General features: G+C 38.4%; 1 long non-coding RNA gene across 1 annotated transcript in view; it reads left to right on the top strand.

Annotated features, from left to right (window-relative positions):
• The window catches only part of LOC120517091, a 46,482-nt gene that overhangs the window by 18,110 nt on the left and 16,030 nt on the right, over positions 1-12,342 (top strand). Inside the window, exon 2 of the long non-coding RNA XR_005630989.1 lies at positions 2,553-2,779. This is a non-coding gene — a long non-coding RNA (uncharacterized LOC120517091). The remainder of the gene's footprint in view (positions 1-2,552; positions 2,780-12,342) is intronic.

Below are 12,342 nucleotides of genomic sequence, written 5' to 3'. Positions count from 1 at the left end.
TTTTCATGCGAATTAATACATATGAATTATTTTCACTTTTACTTTAAAACTTTTGTAAAAACAGTACTTGTCCTTTATTTCCAGCCCCAGGCATGGTTAAATCTTTCTCGTAGGACGTATAACGCTGCTCATGTTGTGAAGGGGGGGAGGGCGGCTGAACGCATGCTAAGGAGTTGCTGTCGGATCATCTGCTGTCTTTCTGCTGCTGCTGGCAAGCTGAGTGTTCCTTTTGTTGCACTGCATGTCGATCTTTCAAAAGCCTGTACTGCAGCTGTCCTTTTGCCACTTTGCGTCTCTTCCTCTCACGTCGTGAGGGGGTTTTGAACACACGCTAAGGAATGCAATCGGATCATCTGCTGGCTTCCTGCTGTTGCTGCTGCTGGCAAGCTGCATGTTCTGCTTATCGTTGTTTTAAGAGCTGGGAGCACATGATGTTTGTCTGTCAAAGACATTTCAACAACTGCTTGGTTAGATGTCCTTGAACTTGTTTTAAATATCGTCTCACTGACTTGTCTCACGTGACATTAAAGTGTTTCTCACGTGGATGTCAAATTGTCTTCCGAGAAGATCACGTCTCGTCTCCCTAGTCTCCTTCCCAGGATTTTTTTTTATAATAGAGAGATATTATTTATTTTATTTTTTATAAGTTATGGTGAGGTATTCCGGGCACGTCCAACTGGGAGGAGGCCCCGGGGAAGACCCAGGACACCCTGGAGGGACTGTATCTCTAGGCTGGCCTGGGAATGCCTCGGGATTCTCCCGGAAGAACTAGAAGAAGTGGCCGGGGAGAGGGAAGTCTGGGCATCTTTGCTCAAACTGCTGCCCCCGTGACCTGATCTCAGATAACCGGAAGAGGATGGATGGATGGATAAATTATTATTTTATTTTACTTATTGTTTTATTATTATTAATTATTATTACCTGAGGATAACAACAGCCCATAAATCTACTTAAACATACACTATAGTAAGTAAGTTTTCACATTTTATTATTAAACGACTTTGAATCACAGTGAATCTAATTTGTCTTTTTTGATGCTGATCAACAGAATAAGACTCTTTGAGTGTGCAAACAGATCTCTGCCAAGTGGTCTAAATTAATTACAAAATAAACGACTGCATGCGTATTCACCCCTCGACGTCAGTATATAGTAGATAAGCCATGACAGCCTTGAGTCTATTTGCACAGCTTTGTGCATTTGTCTTTGCCAAACTATTTAAGTTCTCTCAGGCTGCATGGAGATCATGAGTGAAGAGCCTTTTTCAAGTCCAAGCACAACTTCTTGATTGGACTTATTTGTGCATGAAATTTCAATGCAAGATATCAAATGCAGGCATACGATAAAGTAGTACTAGCTGTAGTAATCTCCCAAGTGCCTTCTGATACACTTTAACCAAGATGGCACACATTTTTTTTAAAAAAATTACTCCTCCATAAAGCTATAAGCGATGTTGTTGTCTGCATAGCTACTGTATCTTGTAACTCCTTCACTAGTCTCACGGGTCTCATAGTGACCTCCCTCATTGGTCTGCTTGTATGATTACTCGTTTTTTTTTGTGGCCGGCCTCCTCAGATTTCCGACGGTGCAGACTCGTTCCATTTCTTAATAATTGATTTAGCTGGATATTCAGTGGCTTGAATATTTTCTTGTCTCCATCCCCTGACTTGTGCTTTTCAGTCACCTCTTCACAGAGTTGCATGGTATGTTCTTTTGTCTTCATTGTGTAGGTTGGGCCACCATGCTAACTAAGCACAAGTTGGACCTTCGACACAGAGGGGCGGCTATACTACAATCAATTGGAGTATCACTGTTTTTAGGGTGGTTTGTCTGTAACATGCACACACGCTGTATAAACATATGTGATTCTGTTGCGCTTGTACTAGTATGCAGTTTATTATAATGATACGCTAGGATATATGCGCCTGTCTCAGTCTCTGTGTAAGGGCCAGTCTACAATGAGAGGACTTTAAAGGTTATTTATGTGCCTGAACTGACCTTTGGGTGAAGAATAAAATGCCCTCAACTGTTAATATGTTTGCTTTTGCCTGTTATGATACACAAAGGGACAATTGCAAGTATCAGTCAGACGCAATAATGACAGCTTTTACCCAGAAAGAAACAAACTGCTGAAAATGTTTTACTGTGACAGAAAATAATAAAAAGATGATGGACAGCTTATTATAAAGTGAAGGGATAGGCAGCTCCAAAATGGCCAAATGGTTATTGTAAGTACACAATACATGAACATACTAATGCAGGGACTAAAATCCCTGTGAACTTGTTTATTCAAGCTGGTTTGAGGGGTGGGGGGGTTCACAAAGATGGGCAGAGAGGAAAACTGGAGTAGAGCAACTGAGGTGAAGCACAGAGAGGGAGAGGGAGAACGGCAGCCTTACACAGACAGTCAGTGTGCAGGATCTGAAGTGACAGTTCTGGGGCTGGGAGGCAGCAGTGCTAACCACAGTTCCACTATGCAAAATTTCGATGAAATGAAATTAAACAGCAAATATTCCAAAGTCACTTGCTCCTGTTTTTTTTTGTCATTTTCCAGATGGTATTAGATACCCAACCAAGGAATAAATTCCCATCCATTTCTAAATTCTGCCTAATCCAAGTTTAGGCTCTCCAGAGACTCAGACACAGCGGGTGTAAAGTGTAAGATCCACAGGAAGCCTGTAGCCTGGTAACTCTGCACTTCACTGCCAGTAGGGGGGCAGTACACCTGCTATGCATGCTGAGGGTCCACACCAGCTTGAGACTAAGAGATTTTCAGCCTAGGTAAGTTCTTTGCTCATTTTATTTCACCTGTTGTGCCAGATTGCTTGCTGCCAGCCAGCCACATAATCTGTTACTAAACATGCACGCAGTAAATGTGCATTTTTTTCATTACATTTTTATGAGCGGCAGAAGTTACAGTGCATAGCTTTGTTACTTGTGAGTTTCAAAATGATGTATACGAGCTTTCTATTTTCTCATACTTCCTAAATACATTAATGTTAGCTTGGATGGAGACTCTTAAATTGGCTGGCATCTTATCCTGGTTTGGTTCCTGCTTTGTCCCTAGTGTTGCTGGGATACACTCCAACTCCTCAAGACCAAGTGCTGTAACAATTTTGGAAAACGGATTAATAGTTTCAATCACAAAATTAGACAAAATAAAAGGCAGTAATAATAATTTGAATTTTACCACAATAGTTTATCTTACAGACACATTTGTACAAGTTCATGTGTAAAGTTCAAGCTCCTATTTCCTGTCATGTGTACAATGTACAATGAAATTCTTATTTGCATGTTTTCCAGAGACTAGTAACAGGGCAGACAATGAATACAACATCACAGCCAGCACAACTTGAAAGACAATTCTATTGTTGGGAGCTTTGCAGCCCCGGCATTTTTTTCTCAAAGATCATTTAAATAAAATGTGAGGAAAAATCATTTTGACAGATTGAAACAAAGATGTTGGGAAGATGCTCAGTGTTGCGATTTCTTCAAAATTGAAAGAAGGGCTGTCTAAACAAAATCAGCAGGGAGAAATGCTTTACTGTTTATACTTGCTTTATTCTAAAACCTCTCTTCCACAGACAAAACTATTTATTTTGCCACCTGGATGTTAAGGATAATAACAGAGGTGGTCTTGATGCAGCCACAGACATTTTTACCTACAGCTTTAAACATGAGACAATGCACTCCACTGACGCCATCATTTGTACCCTTGCTTCTACAGCTCAAAGCCCAACCCTCAGACTCGAGTATATAATTTCAGCTATCAGGAATGAACAGGAGTACTCGGCCAGGGGGTCAGTTTTATGCTCTCCTTTATTAATATTCAAGATGTCTTTCATTCTAATGATCCTGGTGGAGCTCCTGAAAGTACAGAGCACCATGTCATGAAAGGAAAGGGCGAGCATAAAATCCTTAAAGAAAAGTAAAAGACCCTTAAGGGGCCCTTGAAGTCTATGCCAACATTAGTACTGCATCATGGCTTCTTGCAGGAAACATGTAGTCTCTGATCAGCCCACTACTGAGGACTTGAGGTTGTCCTCTGAGATAGCGTCTAGCTGCCTGCCCCTCAAAGATGAGGCCTGGAGTGACAGCTTGTTACATATAAGCTGCAAAACAAAACCAGGGGGTCCCTTATCATCTCCATGTAAACTCCCAGCGAACACATTGTGCTCCAACTCAGCATCTATACCAACTAGCTATGCCATCAGAGCCCATCATGGAATAGCGTACAGAAGATATCTCCAATTTTGGAATCCTCCTAGTTGTGTTTAGGATAAATATGAATGACGTGAACATTAAATTAAGTATTAGAAGTCAGGTGAGGTCAGAAGTCAGGTTATGTTCCGGAGGTATGTTCAAATAGATAAGATACTTTAATTTTATTAATCCCAAGGGGAAATTCACATACTCCAGCAGCAGCATACTGATAAAAAATAATATTAAAGTGATAAAAATGCAGGTATAACAGACAATAACTTTGTATAATGTTAACGTTTACCAAGGGTGGAACTGAAGAGTCGCATAGTGTGGGGTCTCCTCAGTCTGTCAGTGGAGAAGGACAATGGCAGCAGTCTGTCGCTGAAGCTGCTCCTCTGTCTGGTGATGATACTGTTTAGTGGATGCAGTGGATTCTCCATGATTAACAGGAGCCTGCTCAGCGCCCGTCGCCCTGCCATTGATTTCAAACTGTCCAGCTCCGTGCCTATAATAGAGCTTGCCTTCCTCACCGGTTTGTCCAGGCGTGAGGCGTTCCTCTTCTTTATGCTGCCTCCCCAGCACTCCACCGCATAGAAGAGGGCGCTCGCCACAACCGTTTGATAGAACATCTGCAGCATCTTATTGCAGATGTTGAAAGATGCCAGCCTTCTAAGGAAGTATAGTCGGCTCTGTCCTCTCTTGCACAGAGCATCAGTATTGGCAGTCCAGTCCAATTTATCATCCAGCTGCAGTCCCAGGTATTTATAGGTCTGCACCCTCTGCTCACAGTCGCCTCTGATGATAAGTACTTAGAGGTAAACTTACAGGTAAAACATGGAAGAAAACCTAGAGAAAACATCAGGTAATATACAGAATAAATTGAGCATATAGTTATTTCTCATTATCCGCCAGAGTGACGTTGCTGAAAAGCCCTGCAGAAACAATAGCCATGGAGATCGAAGCATTGACTCTATGGGTGAAAATTGTGTTAGTTTCCAATGGACCCTATTCACTACACACTTTTGCTACCCATCAACCATAAACAATTGAGTCTGTGTACCAAAAATCAACTAACCTCAACATAAGATGTTTGTGCTTGGGAACACTTGGCAAAACACATTTATTAGTACAGTATTACACATGAACTGCCATTGTTGGAATTGAATGAATTTACCTGAAAAACAGAGTAAAACACTGAGGATGTGTAATATTTTGAGAAAATGGAGACTTGTTAACCCAAAAGAAGTCACGAGAACAAAACCACAGCTTCCCGTGGTGGAGCTTGTGTCACTGCTGCGCGATAGGCCTCTCAGAATTTTTTTTTGTGACTGCAAATAGGTGTGAGTAGACCACAGATGTCCCAAAATGAGTTATTTTTTTATAAAGGTGGAAAAGTGAATCCACAGATATTGAGGATTTTCTTTACTTGAGAATATAATGAAAGGGTTTGGAGTTCACCTTGAAACACATGCTCACGACCTGCATTGAACAACTGGAAGAAATGGCGAATTAACTGCATTAGAAACCAAATGTAAAACACTAAAGAGACATCTAGAAGGAAACATATTAGAATCATGGGACTCCTGGAAACTGCAGAATCTAGTAACCCAATTAAATTTGATGCAAAGTTCCTTTCTAAAAGTCCACGCCAAGTTGAAAGCAAGCACTGAAATTTTAAGTGCTTATTGTCTGCTCAGAAACTGGGTCCCTCAGTAAACTACTCAACAAAGAAAATGTGCTGCTTCATATCAGACAGTAAAGGAGATTTTGTTTGAAAACAGTCCAAACTATATATTTTGGAATTTCTCTGCTACGACCACTGGAAAAAGAGGGGGAAAACAGCAACTTACTATTTTTCTTGTCTTTCTTCCCATTGTTTTTTTTTTTTTTTGTATTTCTCCCTACTGTCTAATTCTGTAATTTATTGGGTAGTTTACTGGTTGCAAGTCCTGGCAATGAAGATCTGAAATTGCTGGTAAATCTAAAATTTTAAAACATTCTTTCCTTTTATCATCTAAAGTAAAAAAGTAAATTGTGATTAACTGATAAACTCTGTAAGGTGGAACATTAAAGGTGTCAATCATGAGCTTAAGAGAAATCAGTGCCTTCACATTTCACATCCTTAAGGCAGACTGAATATAATTACTGAAGATCCACTTAATAAGTAAGGATCATTTTTGGCTGAAAAGATGCCAGGCTCATTAAATTTTTTAATTCTAACTATGATAAGAAAACCATTTGTAGGTGCTGAAGTAGCATCTGATTCCGAAGGGCAATATATATTTGGGGTTGGAGAATCTATGAAAATCTGAATTAATTCTGGCTAAAATAGTATATGTGCACCAAATATAGAAGACAAGAGAATTCACACTTATAGTATTTGCATTATCTTGCAGTATAAGCACTCACAAACGTACTGTATAATGGCTGAAGATTTCAATTCTCTGTCAAATTCAGACTGTGAGTATATTTTCTAAAACTGCAATTTCACTATTAAGGGTCATAATTCTTCTGATCCATGGAGCTTTATATATCTGAATTTTGCAGAATATTCTTTCTTCTTAAAAACAGAATGTTTGTTTTAGCAATAATAAGTTACTACACTCTATTAAATTTTGCAAGTTATTGTGCACTATAAACCCAACTTACAGCTGAGAACTAAGCTGATAAGGACATAATAAAATTTATATCCACGCAAATTGATATTTTCTTAGGGACTGATATTTCTCCAGAGATTTGTTCAGGAACACTATGGGAAATGCTGAAGACAGCTTTAAGAGGAAAATTATATTATACAGTATGTGTCACATAAAAATAAAATAGCAGACTAGAAAAGTAGCAAAGCCCACCACCAATATTTCTGGAGCTGATCAAGAATATGCCAGATCAACAAATGAGCCACTCGATAAGAAAAGGCTGTCTCCTTAATTGAAATGTAATCTTTTGACTAGTTAAGCAACAGTCACGTCATTATCAGTATAAAAATGTGAAAAAGGCCAATAAGGTTTAGAACAACAAATACATACAGTAAACAGGAAGTATGAATATAACAGCAAATGTTAATGCAACTGAAATTAAATTAGTGGGCAAAAAGAAATAACTAACATGTTTAAGGAATACCACAATATGTCTGATAGTGTAAGGCAGGTGAGATTCAAGGCAAGGACTTTTTTTTGATTAAATTCAATAACTCTCTATGTAGTAGAACTTGATAAACCCCACAGGATCTCTGAAATTCAAGATGCCATAAACTCACTGCAGATTGGGAGAGATGCTGGCACAGATGAGTATATATTAGAATTTTATGAAGGGTTTTCAACTCAGTTAATGCTATTATAGTTAGCAATGTTTATTGAAACTAGAGAGAATTAAATTCTACAAGAAAACATACTGCACACAGATTCCTGGCTTTTCAAAGAAAAACAAAGACTTTCATCACTGTGCATCATATAGACCAATTTCCCTTCTAAATAGTGATGTTAATGCATTAGTGAAGTTTTTAGAACACCAGAGAATGTACCTCTCTCTTGATAATATCACAGGATTAAACCAAATCTATTATAGACATCGTACCCAGTATATCATATCCAATCTTCAATGCATGTTTAATGTCATACATTCACCTAGAGAATCTTAATTTCAGTAGAAACTGCTGCCTTTGGATGCATAATAGGCCTTTCATATAGTTGAATGAGGCTATCTACTGAATTGTGCAAATCTGGGTTTTGTCTGCATGGATTAAATTGTTTTAGAGTATTCCAGAAGCATCAGTCCATATTAATAAAATTAACGTAGTTTATTTTGAATTTGAATGTAGAACAAGATGAGAGTTCATTGTCATCAATTATGTTTGAAGTTTCTAATGGACCACTAGCTGATTGTATCTGAAAATAGACATAAAAGTGATCACAAGTTATCTCCAATATACTAACAACCCAATTGTGCTTCACGTTCACTCAGAATATGGAACCAATGTAGGAAGTATTTTAAGATAGAGAAGCTTTTCTGTAGCACCTCTGCCTGATAACCACCTTTTTCCAGTCTCTCAAATGTATGCAGTTTTTCATATCTGGAAAACAACTGGGATCAAATTACTGTACCTAGATCTGTACATAGACAACGTCTTTGCATCTTATGAACAATTACACTCCAAATTTAACTTTCCACAACACATTTCCTTTACTACCTCTAAATTAGAAACTTTGCTAAATAAAACCTGCCCGACTTTCCTCTCCTCCCACCCAGTCTTGAGGACTCAGACAGCATTTCTGTAAAATACAAACACATTTTAAAGTCCATCCCTTTCAAAGATCCCAGAGTACAGTGGGAAAAGCATCTCTCACTCAACATTTCAGAAAAGGAGTGGAAGGCAGCAGTGCACAGAATTCACTCGAGCTCCATATGCACAAAGAATACAATTATTCAACTTAAAATCATCTATCGAGCACATCTGTCTCATTTAAAATTGTCCAAAATGTTTCCAGGGCAATATCCAACTTGCTAACGTTGCAATCGAGCTCCAGCCTCATTGCGCCATATGTTTTGAGTGTGTACCAAATGAACATAATTTTGGACCAAAATTTTCAAATGCCTTTCAGACAGCCTTGTTGTCACAATCTCTTCTAATCCACTAACAGCTGTGTTTGGTTTATTTCCAGATAGGCTTAAAATGGAGAAGAACCTAGGAAGAATCCTAACTCTCCTCTGTTAAGTCAGTGGGTAACTGATGTCATATATTATTTGAAATTGGAAAAAATCTAATTTTCACTTAGAAGATCTGTGCAAAACATTTTTAAATCCTTGCAGGATCTAATGAAAACATTTTAGAATAAGCATTTAAATTGAGGAAGTAGATTCTCTTCCTTTATTTATTTATTTTTTTAATTTATTTCTCCTACTATTAAAGTTTTACTTTGTTTGCCTGGCTTTCTTTTGCTTGGGTGGGGAATGATTTGATTTGAACTTAGTTTTGTAAAGTTTGACTTGCTTGTACGGAATATTATTTGCATTTAAAAATGCAATAAAATGTTTAAAAAAATAGTGCATAAGATTTGTTACTGTTCCATTAAAATAAAAAAAAGTCATCACAAGGGATGGATCTGAACAAAAAATCTCTCCCTACACTCATGATACAGTGTTTTATAGCTCAGGTCCACATTAATCTATCCCATTAGGATTCAACCTGCTAGGAGAACTTCACGAGATCTTGACGAGATCTTGGGATTCAAATTTAATTTGAATAAAAGCATGCATTTTTTAGTGAATTCTTTGTCACTTCAGATCAGGGTGGATACCCTTTCGCTGCTGCATCAGAACAGATTAAATGCTAGGAGATTATAACTGCAAGGAACCATAAAGATCTCTTTAAGCACAGTTTCAGTGATATGATGGAAAATATTAAACAAGATATTAATGGATCTTACTTTAGCTGGGGGAATCAATATTGTCAAAGTGGATATCCTCTTAAAGCCCCTTTATCTCTTTGAGAGCATCCTTATATACATCAGCTAGTCCTTCTTTAAGATGTTAGACTCAATTGGAATATCATTATGCTAGAATGCAAAACAGTTACACATTAAAAGGTGACTATACAGAGATGGCACAGCACATTCTGACATTCTGTTCTACTACTGGGTTGAAAATATTCATATCATAAATATTGGATATTAGCATCTTGGTTAGTAACAGAAAGGAAATCAGATCTCATTTCATTTTTCCGGTGAGGGTCATGCCAAGCAGGTCAGCACAGACTTTTCTGTCCCAAAGTACTGATTCCAGTTCAGGTGTTCCCAGGCCATCTGAGAGATGTAACCACTCTAGCATGTCCTGGGTCTGCCACAGGATCTCCATCCATTGGTACATGCCAGGAGTAGATCTAAGGGGAACTGCCCAAGTGTGAGAGCATTCTTATAACATGCCCAAACCACCTCAAATGGATCCTCTCATTCCGAAGAAGCAGCGACTTTAATTTGAGGCTCTCCCGAATTGCTGAGCTTCTCACCCTATCATGAAGTGTCAGCTGATCCTGTGAACAAACCTCATTTCTACCACTTGTACTCACAATCTCATTCTTTTCATCATTACCAACAGCTCATGACCATAAGTGAGGACAGGGAGGTAGATTGACAAGTAAACAGATAGCTTTGTCTTTAGACTCTACTCCCACTTTACCACCATAGCAAGGTACACCCACCGCAGAACAGCTGCCGCCACTACAACATGCTTGTTGTTCTCATGTTGCCTTTATCCATCACTCATGAAAAAGATCCTGAGATACTTGAACTCCTCCACTAAGGACAGTTGTTCCCCCGTCACATTAGAACAGTGAAAAGAGCAGAAAGAAAACCAGGTTCTGAATATTCTTTGTATGCTCTTCTCTGTGCTCAAGTCAACATTAATTACTGTCAATTCACCAGTAACCTAATGGTTCATCATTTACTAAAGATATGGAACCCATGTTGGACACATTTTAAGGCAGAGACAATTCCCTCTATACATGATGATCACCTATTTAAGCTTTCTTTAACTTATATAGTATTCAATCTATAGAAGACACTAGAAAGTGTGAAATTTAAAGAGCTCTGTATGAATAATTTGCACCTATTAAACTAATAAATTCTAAATGTAATCTTCCAGAGACATACTTTATCTTCTATATACAAATTAGAAACTTACTTAAAAGCAATCTGCCCTACTTCCTTTATCTATCACCTCAAATCAAATTTCATTTGTCACATAGAATTATAAGAATAGTGCAAACTGTAGTGAAATGCTTAGCTACAGAAGTTCAAGAAGAGTATAAATTGTATAAAAAAAATGAAAACACACACTCACAAAAACTTCTGGCTTGAATAAGGGAGCTGCAGCTGTTGACCACAGGCTTGTAGGTGGGTGCAAAATGTGGTCAGATCTGCTCAGTTGCACGGCGGGTTTTCATTTAAAGGCACTGATATTTGAATAGAGCAAGTCCGGCTTATTGCGTCCTCAAATGGAGCTCGCTAATGTTCCTTTATCATTCCTGAAGTGATGTTGTAGTTCTCCACAGTGTATCAAAAAATTTTAAGCAACTTATATCTTATTGATCTTATGGAAGAATGGGAAAGGGACCACTTAATTAAAAATTCAAGAAAGGAATGTAAATCAGCAATTCATAACCTGCACTGTAGTTTAATATGTGGCAAACATGCCCTAATTCAGTGTTTCCCACCCTTGGTGGTGTAATAACCCAGTTTTTCTCATGCTAGTGTGTTCGAGACCCACCAGGGTTGTCTGGGGTCAGCTGTGATCCTGCTGCAATGCTGCCAGTGTGAACTGAGCACAATTGTCAGAGTTTGGGTGGGCGAGGTTTCATCCAGGGTGGGCCGTGGTCCGCCTACAACGCTGCCCTAACTGAATTAAAAGTTGTTCATCAGTCACACATATCTTGTCTACTATTATAAATGTACAAGATCCACCTGCTAGTGATGTCAGCAAGTCCCTGCATTACTAGGTCACAATTTTAAGGATGTCCTATACTGGAACTATTTTGAGCAAAACATTTTTATACATCTTGGATAGCTGTGGTTTTAAAATCGCTCTTTCCCTACCTAACAAACAGAAATAATTGGAGCAGATAAGATAAAAGTGTAATATTCAACTCCTTGCACAAAGACTTTATTTTGCTCAATCCACTCTGTAACCAAGAGGGAAAGTGATGCTCCATAATACATGAAATTGGAGAAAATCACATTCTTTTTATGATGACTGACTGTTCAGAACTTTTCACAACATACCAAGAACACATTAATGTAATTTAATAATAAGCATGCTAGGCCTGTACTTATCCCTTAACCTTTTTATTTATTATATGGGAGTTTCTTCAAGGAAAAATGGGGTGAGGCCTCCAAAAGAAGCGAAGGCCAGGATTTTTACTGGTCTGCCCAGCACAGACTTGCCTGACTTCAGCCAGACTCTTAAGGCTACCTACTGGTTTAACTGAAGCAGCCCCATATAGGAGGAACTAGCAGAATAACTAAAAAATATCTCAAAAATAGAGCAAACGTCCCACAAGGATGAGGATAACCATCAACCCCTAGCTAGAGCACAAAATGGGAAATGAAGTTTAAATCAAAGATTTATTAACAACAAACAGATGATAAAGC

The sequence above is a fragment of the Polypterus senegalus genome, chromosome 17 (genome assembly GCF_016835505.1).
Source record: "Polypterus senegalus isolate Bchr_013 chromosome 17, ASM1683550v1, whole genome shotgun sequence".
NCBI classification, from domain to species: Eukaryota; Metazoa; Chordata; class Cladistia; order Polypteriformes; family Polypteridae; genus Polypterus; species Polypterus senegalus.
Note: the sequence above shows the minus strand (reverse complement) of the source record. Positions and strands in the feature narration are given on the sequence as shown.